The 13435-nt window shown below is 41.0% G+C and overlaps 1 protein-coding gene across 18 annotated transcripts in view; it reads left to right on the top strand.

Annotated features, from left to right (window-relative positions):
- The window catches only part of Adam22 (ADAM metallopeptidase domain 22), a 254860-nt gene that overhangs the window by 120720 nt on the left and 120705 nt on the right, over positions 1-13435 (top strand). The window lies entirely within an intron of this gene.

The raw sequence follows: 13435 nt of genomic DNA on the forward strand, positions 1-13435 counted from the left end.
TAGTTCTTTGAGGATTTCCTAACCATATGTCATACATTGTATTTTCATACAGTGCTATATTCACCCTGTACTTGCTCCTCTCAGACATGTCCTCAACCTCTTTACCCACCCCCAACTTTAGGCCTCCCCTTTAACACACCATGCCGAATTTCTGTTGCTCATATACTCAGAGGGTGTGAAACCATTCAACAGAGCATCCTCAACCCACCAGAAGCCACCAGATGTTAACAGCTCCTTAGTTAGGGATAGGTACTCTTAAACCCTCCCTCCTCCGAGCTAGAATGTCAGCTGGCTTGTCCCATGTAGGCAACCACAGCTGGTTTGAGTTCATGAGTGCAGCGACCCTGCCATCCAGAAGACACTTTAATTCTAGTCTTCCTCGGGTACTTATAATCTTTCTGTGTCTTCTTCTTCAGTGAACCCCGAGCTTCCAGGGAGTATGGGGCTTGATACTGATGACCTACTGGCCACCGACACTTATTCTCTGCCGTTTGAACAGTTGTCAGTCTGTTAACCAGAGAAAGTTTCCTGATAAGGACGGAGCACTCCATGGGTCTGTGGGCATAGAGACAAAAATTTAGACAGCAGTTGAATATTATGTCCATTTAGCAAAGTAATAATAGCTTTGCTTAGCGTCTGTGAACTCCTGTGAGTTCTTGGCAAGAGGTACAACACCACATATATGCATTTCTTCTTAAGGAACAGGCCTTAAGTCAAGCAGAATGTAGTTGGCTAACTCCATAATGTCTATGTCCTTGTCTGTGACCTAATGACCTTGTATTACTATTGCAGTTCATAGAGTTCACAGCTGGGTTAGTCCACTGAAGACTTTTTGGCTCGTCAGTAGCACATTCTGGTTTTATGAAATCTAGCCATCGGTGGGAGGGAGGCTGCTAGTCAGTTTCAACTTTATTTCTCTGTGTATTATGACCAAAGTATGTGGTGACTTCAGCAATAGGGTCTTCCCATCAAGTTATGGTGAGAAACCAAAGACAGAAGCAATGGCCTGTATTGATTTGGCAGTGTGTGGGACATCTCTGGCCAACAGCTTAAGGAGAGATTGCCCACCCCTGACCCTGGGCTTTTCATTTGGTGATCCTTGGTTTCTGGGAGCTGCATTATCCCCTGTGTGGGATAAGCTTAATTAAAATCACTTATATGGATGCATATATATTCAAGGACCTTATGAGATCATAAGTTTCCATATGGCTTTAAAAAAAATCTTATTAGTTATCCTTCCCCAACTCCCTGTCTGCCCTACTCTCCTACCCTATCCCCTAAACCTCCATACCCTTTAAAGGTTATTTTTAACTATTGATATTAAAATATAATCACTGCGTTCTCCCCCTTTCTGCTTTCAACTCTTTCCATGCACCCCTTGCTTCTTCCTCTTTATCAAATTCATCCTTCCCCTTTATCAAGACAAGGCCTTACGACGTAGCTCACAGTAGCCTGAACCTTGTGATGTGGCCCAAGCGGATCTCAGTCTCTTTGGAATCCACTGCCTCTGTTTCCCAAGTGATGGGATTGCAAGCGTGAGCTGCTGCACTTGACTCATGGGAAAGATGATGATGATGATGATGGTGGTGGTGGTGGTGGTGATGATGATGATGATGATGATTGAAACTGAGGCTCATGTGACCCCAGCTGGCCTTGAACTCAGTATGTACCTGAGATTGGTATTAAAGGTCTACTCTGGTTACCTTCATTTTCCCAGTGCTGGGGTTGCAGATGTGCCTCAGTACAGGGCATTATGTGTGTGTGTGTGTGTGTGTGTGTGTGTGTGTGTGTGTGTGTGTGTGTGTGTCTGTGTCTGTGTCTGTGTGTATGTATGTATGTATGTATGTATGTATGTATGTATGTATGTGTGTGTGCATGTACAAGATAGAATGATTCTATAAAAACAAAATCTAGACTTTCCAAATGACAAATGTAAAGTACAAACATTTAATAAATAATTGCATTGAACTTCATGGTAGGTGGTAGAGGGGTTCAATTCTAGTAACTTTTTATTTAGAAATACTCTTAAAGGCAAATAGGGTCAGTACTGTCCTTTGGATCCTGTGAACTTGAACTGATGCTCATTTTAAAATACTTTTGTTTGAACCAGTGAATTGAATCCAATGGAAAACTCAGGTTTTTCTGCTACTAGTGCAAGAACCATGTTATTTTCCAAAGGTATTTTAAAATCCTCAATAAAAGTATAGCTTTAATAATCAGCAAATTTGAGTCTTGGGGCACTTATATTTTGGCTCATAGTTTACTGAATAGTGGTGTCCTATAGGAAGAGTGAATTTTAATGGGCTCTCTACTAACCCGGGCTTCAAACTAAGTCTTATTTTAGGGGAAAGTGTGAGTCCAGTTATTTCATTCTGGTTGTTTGGGAGAGTTAATGACTTTTCCTGCATAATACAAACTAATTGTGCTCCCTCAGTGGGGCTACTGTTAGCATCTTTTCTCCAGTAAATGAAGCACTTGTTCTCAATGGTATTGTATGATGGTTGGGGCAGCTATGTTGGTGTACCCTTTTAATTTGGGCCAGCCTGCTCATACTGGGTTCCAAGTCATTGAGAGCTACATAGAGAGACCTAACCAAGAAAAAAAACAAAAAACAAAAAACAAAACACTCTTCTTGTCTTACGTTTTCCAAATTATGTATTTTACAAATTAGTTCTTTTTATAATGCTGATGTTGCTACCACAGAGTTCCTAATGTCTTAATATTGACCTCCTGAGACACGTGATCACCTGACACTAACGCTAGTAACTGGGCTGGGGAGTGGTGAAGGCACTCACTGTAGCTGGAGTGCGAGTGCGTGTTCCATACTGAACACCAGCGGGCGGGCTTTGCACATGCCTTAAGCAGTCTTTTCTTTGTTATCCTCAGTTTCTGTGTGAAGAAACTGAGACCAGAGTTGAGTCTGACCTAAGAATCTGGGGTCAAGACGTCTGGTACTAGGATTTGTGATTTTTAACCACCAAAGTCCAGGGCTCCCTGGAGACAGTATTCGTCGCGGAGGAATTAAAATGTAGTCTTTTGACTCTGGTACTTCAATAACATCTCCTTTGACGAGTTGTATTTAGTAAGTTGTAATGTGGAGATGTAATTGGCTCAGATGAGGCTCAATTATTCTCTGAAGCAAATTTCCATTCTTCCGAAGAAGACCAAGTGCCTGCAAAGGATGCCCTATATTCCAAACCATTTGTTTGTGTGGCTATTTTTAGTCCCTCTCTGTTCTCTATCGCAGTTAAATTGTGCATTGTTCATTACAGAGAGCACATTGGCTTCAAAGCCATTATGTCTGAAATATGTTGCTTCCTTGCACATGGCAAGCACATGCTCCGTTCTCAAACCCATCTTATGCCCACTTTTACATTTATCTGCATCTGGAGAAAATGTGAAATTTTATGAGCGAGGGTAATGAAGCTGAAACATATCATCATCTTGCCAGAAACTTAGAGATTTGATTACATCCTTGCCGAAATGCTTTAAAATGTCCACCCTCCTCCCCCATCATCTCCCCTCTTTTCAACACACAATGGAGCTGCACAAATCTAATAAACGGATGGAGAAAATGTTTGGCCCTCTCTCATGCATGCATTAGCTATTCAGGTCAGGGAGCTGACTGTACCTTTGCCTAGTCCCAAGCATCTGTGTATTTCACACCCCCTCTGCAGGCTTGATGGGGTGTACATGTCCTCTCTGGCAGGCTATGCAAACACAGGCTCCTCTGCCACACTGTAATCAGCATGGTTCAGGAAGGTCTCGGCTTTCACGATTTGATTCTCCTTGAGTTATAGGAAAAAGAATTCTTTGGGGATTAAGTAAATTTCCTTTTCCTTTGGACTGAGGCAAGGTAAGTCCATCATCATGTATAATGCATCAGCTGCCTTAATGGGTTTATAAAGACTACCGGTCATCTTATCTCTGTACCCCAAAGAAAATCTACTGGCCCATTACCAGTCGATGCAGGTCAGGTGGGAGTACAGAAAATGAAGTGACAGCTGCTGTCAGCGTGAGCTTCCTTCCCCGGCTTTGCTTGGAAGCTCTTTAGCACAAAGTCCCTCTCGTTTTCTTTCTAGTGTGAAGTTTGTCTTCGCCCAATTAAATATCCAAAGAATTACTTCACTTGTTACTATTCTAAATCTTATCTATAGACTTAAAAGACATTTTCAGCATATATTATAATATATAGTGTATATTATATAAATATATTATATATACATATTCAACGTAGCACCAACTAATTGTGTTTTGTGTATGAACTAATATAGCAGAGGAGCTTTTCTATTTTAAAACCAACCTTTTCATTGTGAAGTATCTTCCAGTCTACTCTTGGCAATCTCTTTTTTTTTTTTTTTTGTATCAGAGTGCACTGTTATTAGAGTAATTACAGTCAAACAGGAAGTTACTTTAGCTAGCTTGAAATACACACACACACACACACACACACACACACACACACACATACATAATTCCCCTGGTGTCATTCTAAGATATAGTTATGTTCTTGTTCGTTATTCAATTCTTGCTTTCCAGTGAGTGTTACTATAAAATAAAAACACATAGGAAAAGCCAGAGAATCAGTATCACAGGCATCGAGCAGTTTGAATGTTTATATGCATTTTGGATAGTAATTTATCAAGGGCCCAACTGATTTTTTAAAATAGAATTCTTGCATCAGTGCAGTGAGAAACGGCTTAGATGCATGTGGACTTGATAATCCCAATAGGAAACTCTTACAAACTCAGACGTGGTGTTTCAGAGGCCAGAACATTAACACTAGAGATTCATGGCAAAGGCAAGAGAAGCTCAGGTTCTCAGAGTCTTTGAAATTCTTATTCCTTCAGTAAATGTGAAGAGGGCTCTGGTCCTCCATGTTGTGTAGCAGCATGCAGTACACAATGCAGCCTTTGCCCTCATGAAGCTTGGCTTTAAGGAGTTAAAGATATCTTTTAATTATTTAGCCCCATTTCCTGTACATTATATAATTAGTAAGTGATTTAAAAAAAATTGCACGTTGATGTCCAAGAACTCTGTGGTAGGCTTGATCTCGTCAGACTGGTGGGTCAGAGAGGATACCTTAACTCTTCAGGACTGAAGCTGAATAAAGGGCCTTCCCTGAGCGTGACAGGCAGATCCTCTACCATTGAGCTTTGCTTCCGCTCCAAGACATTCTTCATGAAATGATACTACATTCAAAGTCTGAGTAATAAATATTTGGCAGGTGAGATGGGAACAGAACGTTCTCTGGAGGTAAAATCAGCCTGTTCCGAGGCCCCTGAGACCTTGAGGCAGGATGTCGTAGCGTGTGAACAGAAAGAAAGCAGACGGGTGAATAGTAAGAGTGGGGTAGACCAGGAGGACCAGGAGAAGAAGGAGGGATGCATGTGGATCCGCACATCTCTTTCTCTTTTCCTAGCCATCTTCATCTCAGGAAATATGTCTGCAGCTGTCTCTGGAATGCTGTGTTGGATCGATGATCCCAAGGTATTCCCCATCATAGAAGCGCTTTGGATAAGGCCTCTTTTTTGAAGACATGCTATCTTTCTTGCTAAGTAAGACTTTACAAATGTCCTCAGTGATGGTAGCAGATGAGACCTCAAGGCAGATCTGTAGTTTGGAAGAAGAAACACTCAGCCACTATGAATACTGTTAGACCAGGACAAAACTTAGCTTCTGATTGTACCAGTTAGTGTCTGAGGCCTCGGACTATTTACCGATCCTGTGTGCTTCATTCTTCTTTTCTGCTAAAAAAAAAAAAAAGAAAAGAAAAAAGATGAGGAAGCGAAGAGGCAAGCAAACCTTTGGGTGCGGAAAGAGCACTATGAATGTCAATGCAGGCTCAGGAGCAAGGCCAAGTAGCAGTGTGTAGAGGATGTCTGGGCACATCTGTGGTGGCATTTGAATGTTCTCACTGCCAGCTTCCAAATCTGCCCATGACACAGGCAGCCAATCAGCCATGGCCTTCACTGACTTTGCTGACTGTGTATGCCACATTTTGCTTACCATGCATGATTAGGACACATGCTAGTCCATGTCCATGGAATGATGCAGAAGGACTGTGCTGGCCCATGTGCTAGAAGTGGGGTGGTTTCTCCTGACGCCCCCAACTGTGCAAATGTGAAAGTCCATTTTGGAGAGATCTGGGTGAATATGTTATTTTTCCTGCTATAAGGATGTTTGATGAACGAGAACCAGGTCCGTTAGTGAGCCATATGCTCACCCCAGAAGTTTACCTTCTTTCCCAAGGCTGGCTCACGCTCAACTCTTAGAGACACTTTTTTGTTGGTTTTAAATTCCAACCTACCAATTATAACCAATTGAATTGGCATGTGATAAAATTTCTATAATTTTAAGATATTTCACACATATCAAAATGATGTCAGATATTTTAAAGAGAGTCCTATGTGAGACTTAACATATTAGTGTTTTACGGCATTTGTTCCTATTCTCTCTCTCTCTCTCTGTCTCTCTCTCCTCTCTCTTGCTCTCTGTCTCTGTCTATCTCTGACTGTCTGTCTGTCTCTCTTGCTCTCTGCCTCTGTCTGTCTCTGTCTGTCTCTCTCTGTGAGTGTGTGTGTGTGTGTGTGTGGTGTTATGCATGTGTTGTATGTATGCATATGTGTGACACATGGATGATATAGTGCATGTGTGTGATATATATGTGTATATGTGATGTATGTATGTTCTATGGTGTATGTGGTGGTGTGTGTGTGTGTGGGTTCTATGTGGGAAGGGCAGTGTGATGGAAACCGGCACTTTGTGCATGTATGTGTTTTTCACTTGAGCTCTGTCCCTCGGATTTTCACCAAATCTACTGTGCTTCCTGACATCTACTTTTCTTCATTCATTATTTCTACTCCTCCAGTTTTGTCTCACTGTATTCATTCTTTAGGTGAACGAGTCCTGTTAGTTTAGTGTATTTTAAAAATAACTTCATTTTCTTTACTGTTGTTTATTTTGCAACAATTTTCCCCCTTATCCTCATGATCTCCTTCTACCTATATCTTTATTTCCAAAATAGACTCAGTGATGTGTGCATGTAATCACAGCAGTCAAAAGGCAGAGTCAGGAAGGTTACTACAAATCTGTGGCCAGACTAGTGTATATAGCAAGTTCCATGCTAGCCTGGCCTACTTGGTAAGATCTTGTTTCATAGAAATGAAACAAGAAAAACAACAACAAAAATTCCCTATCGTTCTTTGTGCGGCTCAATGAGTTTAATATTTAACCTTCTAAACACCAGTTTCCTTTGTTCTTTCTACTTTTCTGTAGACGTCCAGCATCCAACGATGTAAAATGCACTCTTCTTGTTTTCCATCTCCTTTTTTGTTTTTGAGAGAGTCTAGATGTGTAGTCTTAAACTTCCAAGCTCAAGAGAGCCCCTCTCCTTAATCCCTGAGTGCAGATGTAACAGGCGTGCTCCAGTGAGCCCAGCTATAGTGTACTCCTGAGCTACATTCTAACAGCATCTCGGGATGTTGGCTGCATAGATTAGATTACTTAGGCTCTCTCCTTGACTCATAAATTATTTACAGCTTTAGAAGTAGCTTTCAATTGTTTAAAATTTTTTCTACTTAGCTTTCTAAAACTTCTAATCATATATTTATTTGCTGGTTTGAAATTTTATTCCTTTATGGTAAGTGCAGTCTACAAGATATTGATTCTTTAGATGCTGGCCTGGTATTTAAAGGGGGTAAAAATGTTGGTGATCTTTAAGTCTCAAGATGGCTTGTAAATCAGGAAACCAGGAGGTATGCTGATTCATCTCCCTTCTTTGTCTTAAAGGAAAATAGAGCCAGTAAGATGGTCAACTCATGCCTCTGGGGACAGTTCATGAATAAAAATCACCTTTTATTTTCCTGCTCAGCATCTTTCAAAATCCAACACAACCTTAAATGCCTACTTGCCTTTCTCCATTCACACTGTAGAGTTCTTCCTTCCCTTAGTAAGACAGCACTTTGTGCCTGACAATCCCAGGCTACTCTACAGTCATTCATGGAGGGGAGGAGGGGCTTGAGTGTTAGGACTCAGGTTGAAGGAAGGAAGGGAGATGCCTCAAGGGAACCTGAACTTGGCTGCTAGAAAGGAACTCTTTATCTTCCCTTCTACAAAGAAGTACTAGACAGTAGATAGAAGAATGATAAAATGGAGGTGAAATTAAACTAAAATAAATACAGGAGAAGGCAGACCAAAAAAAAAAAAAAAGGCAATTTTCATCTCCCTCATTACTTCAGATTCTCAAATAGTTTTAATATTTCTATTATGTTTTTATTTACTTATTTACTTCTGTTTTATTGACACAGGGTCTTGAAAGCAAGGTTGACCTCAAACTTCCTATGTGGTTGAGAGTGTCCGTGAGCTACTGACTGTCCTACCTATATCTTTTAAAGCTAAACTTATGGGAGAGTGACACTGTCTGCTTCCTTTCCTTCCCCTCCCCTCCCTTCCCCTTCCCTACCCTCTTTTACCCTACCCTTCATTTTATTCTTTCATAAGGAAAAAAACTAACAGAAATCATTTTCTTCCTTTATTTTAGGGATGCCTAATAAGTTTTCTTTTGCTATGTGTCTTTATCATCTTTTTCATATTCAAATATCCAGTAAAGCATAAGGTTTCAAGTAATATATATCTTTTATGCTAAGCACTTCATGTGGTGCAGCACATGGAAATTTTGTTATTTATAAAGAGATACTATGGTGTGCTAGTTTCCTGGAAATGGTTATAAATTCGTGGGCTTATAATTACATAGTCAGTGTATGTGGCCCACATTGATTTTCCATTCTCCCAGTTTAGAACCACGTCTGAGTGAACCTGGTAAGACCCATCTCTGCATTGCAGTAATTGGTTACAGAGAAGCTCTTCCTGGGAACCCAGCAGAATAAGACAACTGAAGAATTTCTCTTGATTTGCAATCTCCGACTTAATAATAGGGTGGGAGATCTGCTTTCTCATATTATTTGGTAAAAATAAATTAGTATTTGTTGTGTGTGTGTGTGTGTGTGTGTGTGTGTGTGTGTGTGTGAAAGGGGGGAATTATGTGTGTGTATGTGTGTGTGTGTGGGTCAGTATATGTAAATATGTGCATGCATTTGTATATGTGTGACATGTATGTGTGTGTGTGAATGTGTGAATGTACATAAGTTTGTATATGTGTATGAATGTGTATATGCATATATATGTATGTGAGTGTGTGGTATGTTCCTGTGTATATGCATATGTCTGAGTGTCTATGTGCCTCTGTGTATGTGTATATATATATGTAAGTGTGTATACATATGTATATGTATGTTAGTGTGTGCGTGTGTGTACTTGTCTGTAGGAATGTGTAAGAGTATGTATATATGTGTGAGTGTGTTTGCGTATGAGTGTGTATGTGTGTATGTATATGTGTGTGTGTTTGTGTGTGTGTATCATATGTAGATGTACTCAGAGGAATAGGGGTTGAACTCAGGTGTCTTCCTTAGTTGCTTCTTGCCTAATACACTGAGCCAGGATCTCTCATTCGAACCCAGAGCTCACTGTATGTATATGGATGGGTCCTGGGATCTGAACTTCTGTCCTCATTGCTGTACGGCAAGCATTTATAACTGCTGAGCTATCTCCCCATCCCCTAACTGAGAATTGAATTTTGTTTTGTTCATTCTGTATATATGTGTGCCCATGTGTGTTTATGGGCATTACCTGGGTGCACATGCCCAGGGAGGTCTGACAGTGACAACTGGAGTTACAAATAGTTGTGAACCACCTGATGAGGGAGAGTGAGGGTGAGGTTGAGAATGAAACTCAGGTCCTCTGCAGGAGCAGGACGGGCTCTTCTTGTTCATTTCTGTTGTTAAGACAACACTTTTTATTCCCTGTACAGTATTTTACTCAGATAAAACCGGCAGGCTACAGGCTGCTCAAAGCACTGCCTCAGAGATGATCTAGACGGTGTACCAGGCCTCAATTCCCTTTCTATCTTCTGTACACAGTCAGCAATGCCCCATCCCAAGCAGAGCCAAGACACATCCAGCCAGTGCACAAGGAGTCCCCGACAGAGGGGAGCTATAGGAGCTGTTGCACCAGAGTCCCATTGCCCCAGCAAGTGTTACCGTTCTTTCTGTAAGGTCTCTAGGTCAGGAGAGGAGAAAGAAAGAGAACATGAAAGCAAAATCCTAGGTCAACAGCCAGAGGAAGCTTGAAACAGGACCAATTTATCCGAGCAAACGAATGAGCAAATGAATGAATGAACATCGACTTCCAGGCTAGAATGTGCCATCTTTCAAAAACAAAACAAAACACCCCAACACATAAAATAACTTAAAGCCATTTTCTTTTAATTGTATCAACTACAATCCTTTCGTGTGCTGCCATGTTGACTGTACACACATATGCAGCTTGTCTGGTTGTTGCATTATCTGTTATGCATTCTGTGTGAGAGCTTAGCTTTGAAACAGTTAAGTGGAAACCAAAAAGGAAGACCATTTCACCTGGGAGTTTTACTAAAGGAGGTGGAAAATGGGCAGCCAGTGCAGCAATTGGTCCTGTAGCCCCTTCCATGGCACCATTCATAGAAAGTGGGGGACGGGAACAGTGAAGAAGAGTAGGAAACCAAACCCAGGCAGATTTGTTGTAGCAGCATCAGGTAGCCATGGCTATCATGGTAGGTCAGTAGTGGCCTGGTCTCTGGGGATCCTGCTCTATGATATGGTCTACAGAGATATTCTACAGAGACATTCTATTTGGGTAGGAAAAAAGAGATCATGTAGGGCCAAGTATTCTTCAGGCAGAGGGTCTCTTCAGAAAATCGGCATCTCATTAGATGTCTGTGGCCGAGACCATCGGATCAGCCATTCTTAGAAGACACAGAACCATCCATGAGTGAAAGATGCTCTCCTAGACCAGGCAACTTTGAGATTCATCTGCACGGCTTGTTACCAGCACCCAGCAAATAGCAGCCTTTCTGTCTGATGCTCTGGGGAGGGAGAACTTCTGTGTCTCCTGCTTCCAGCAGAACCCTGCTTCCTGCAGGAACAACCATGACAGCTCATTCCAGACTCCAGGTTCCTGGAGTAGCCTCCCTCAGGGGAGGGCCTCTACTTCAGGTGTCTCAGGCTCGCTCTGTAGATGCTCCCTCTCCAAGTGTCTAATCCTTCTATAGACTATAGATGCTCTCATGGTGTCTAATGTTGCAGGCTTCACTGAATCCTGGAGTGGGGAGAGGGAGTGAATCAGAAGCCTGCCATTTAGTCACCACAGAGACTGCAGGTCACTAAGATAGACATGGGTAGGGGAAAACATACCAGTGATGGGATAAAATTAACACTGCATTTAAGTCCCTGTCACCTCTTCTAACTCCTCTGAGTGTTTTCTGTGGGAGAAATACTTGAAGTTGCCTCTTCCTTGGTACTTCTTCAAAAATCTATAGTAAGTCCTCTTGACCACTAAGCCATCCCTCCAGCCCCGGACTGAACAATGTTGAGTGAAGTTATCAGACACTAGAATAGCTAACTACAGGTTTGAGATTTAATCATACTAGATTAGTAATATTTCAAAAGAGACCTACAGTTTATTGAAATGAAATATCTGAAAATGATTGAGTCTAACTCATTTTATTTAGCAATGCTTGGCCATATTTAAAGAAGTGAGAAGTTGAAGAGTATTCACAGAAAAATTCGGGTCAGGAAACAGGAATGTTTCATGAAGCCACATTGGACTCATTCAAAGGAGGGAGTTCAGACATGGAGACACCATGACAGACACCCCAGGAATGTTTGGTGTGAAGACTCAGGAAGAGATCTGAGGTTATGCCTACAACAGTGAGGTGGTTGGCGGTCACTGTAGGTTAAAAAGAAGCCAGGAAAGATTCATTTCCCCAGAGCCTTCAGGGGAAGCTCTTTCGCTTCAGATTTGGCCCTGGGAATGTGAAGAATGAATATCTGTTGTCTTCAGCCCACCCAGTTTTGATCATTTGTTATGGCAACCCAAAGCGACTAATGCAGAAGAGGTTTGTCTTTATTTCACTAGAAGCGATATAAAACCCATTAGTATATTAGTGGAGTTGTCTGAGTCTTCATACAGGAGGCAGGCTGAGTTCACCTCTCTGGAAATGCCCTTGCATCACAGAAGACTTGAAAAGCGGATCCCTAAGGGAATTCATGAGCTGGAGCTCCCAGGAGCTGCCACAGCATAGTCTTCATACTTTGTTTTGCATAACTGACATTACCCTGGGGAAATCAGTGGAGGGATCAACTCTTGCACAACAATAAAAGTAGATGCTAAGCTTGCTGTGTTCCCAGTGGGCCAATTGTTATTAAGCCTGGAGCTCATGACAAAGTTGTCTGCCTATAATTGTGATGTTCATCCTCTCCTAATAATATTAATTCCTTCCTTATTACTTTTATTCACATCACAATAGGTATTTTTTTTTTTTTAGTTTTGCTTGTTCCTTTTGGGTGGAAAATTTTGCTACAGTAATACATTTATGTAGGTTTTTCTCCCCAGTAAGAACCATGAATCTAAGGGGAGGGTCGAGGGAGGAAGAACTCTACCAGGGAGGACTTGGACTGCGACTGAGGCAACATTTTGGATGTAAGTAAATAAAATAATTAATTAATAAAAAAACCTTTTTTTGGTCAGGGGTTTTTGACTCATTAATTTTTTGAAATGTTTTCTTTCTTCCCTTTTATTGAAAATATTCTTTTTTTCTTACATAATACATCCTGTTTACGGTTTCTCATCTCTCTTCTCATTCCAGTCTTCCCCGCCCCCTACTCAGATCCACCCCCTTTCTGTCTCTCATTAGGAAAAAAAAATCAGTCTTCTAAGCAATAAAATAAGATGAAGTAAGATACAGCGATAACTAACACATCCTTTGCATAGTTATGGGCTCCAGTTTTGTCTTTTATGGGACGCCTCAGGCTATGAAAGATGTGGTCTCTGCATCGTCATCTGTTTCACGTGCCTTTTTTTGGGCTCTTTTCTTTCCATTTGTTTTCATCTATTATGATGGATTAGTCTCTGTTTTATGAGACTAATATATATATATATCTCAAATATGTAATATAAATAAATATTACTGTATACATTATATATAATATATTAAAATAAAAAAATGAGATAAACAAGAAGCCCTGACATAATATTTGAGACAAGCAAGCTCCACTGATATTGTCAAGTTCGTTTTCTGTTGGGCATCTACTCCCGGGCACGTAGCCTACCCTTTAGACTAGTTTGTTTTCGCAAGAAGAGTCACTTAGAAAAAATTACATTTTCTTTTTTCTTTTCTTTTTTTTTTTTTTTTGTCTTTTTTTTCGGAGCTGGGGACCGAACCCAGGGCCTTGCGCTTGCTAGGCAAGTGCTCTACCGCTGAGCTAAATCCCCAACCCAAAAATTGCATTTTCATTTGTACGTTATTAATTGGAGACAACTTCTGGGTTAGGGTTGGGCC

The sequence above is a fragment of the Rattus norvegicus genome, chromosome 4, assembly GCF_036323735.1.
Source record: "Rattus norvegicus strain BN/NHsdMcwi chromosome 4, GRCr8, whole genome shotgun sequence".
NCBI lineage: Eukaryota > Metazoa > Chordata > Mammalia > Rodentia > Muridae > Rattus > Rattus norvegicus.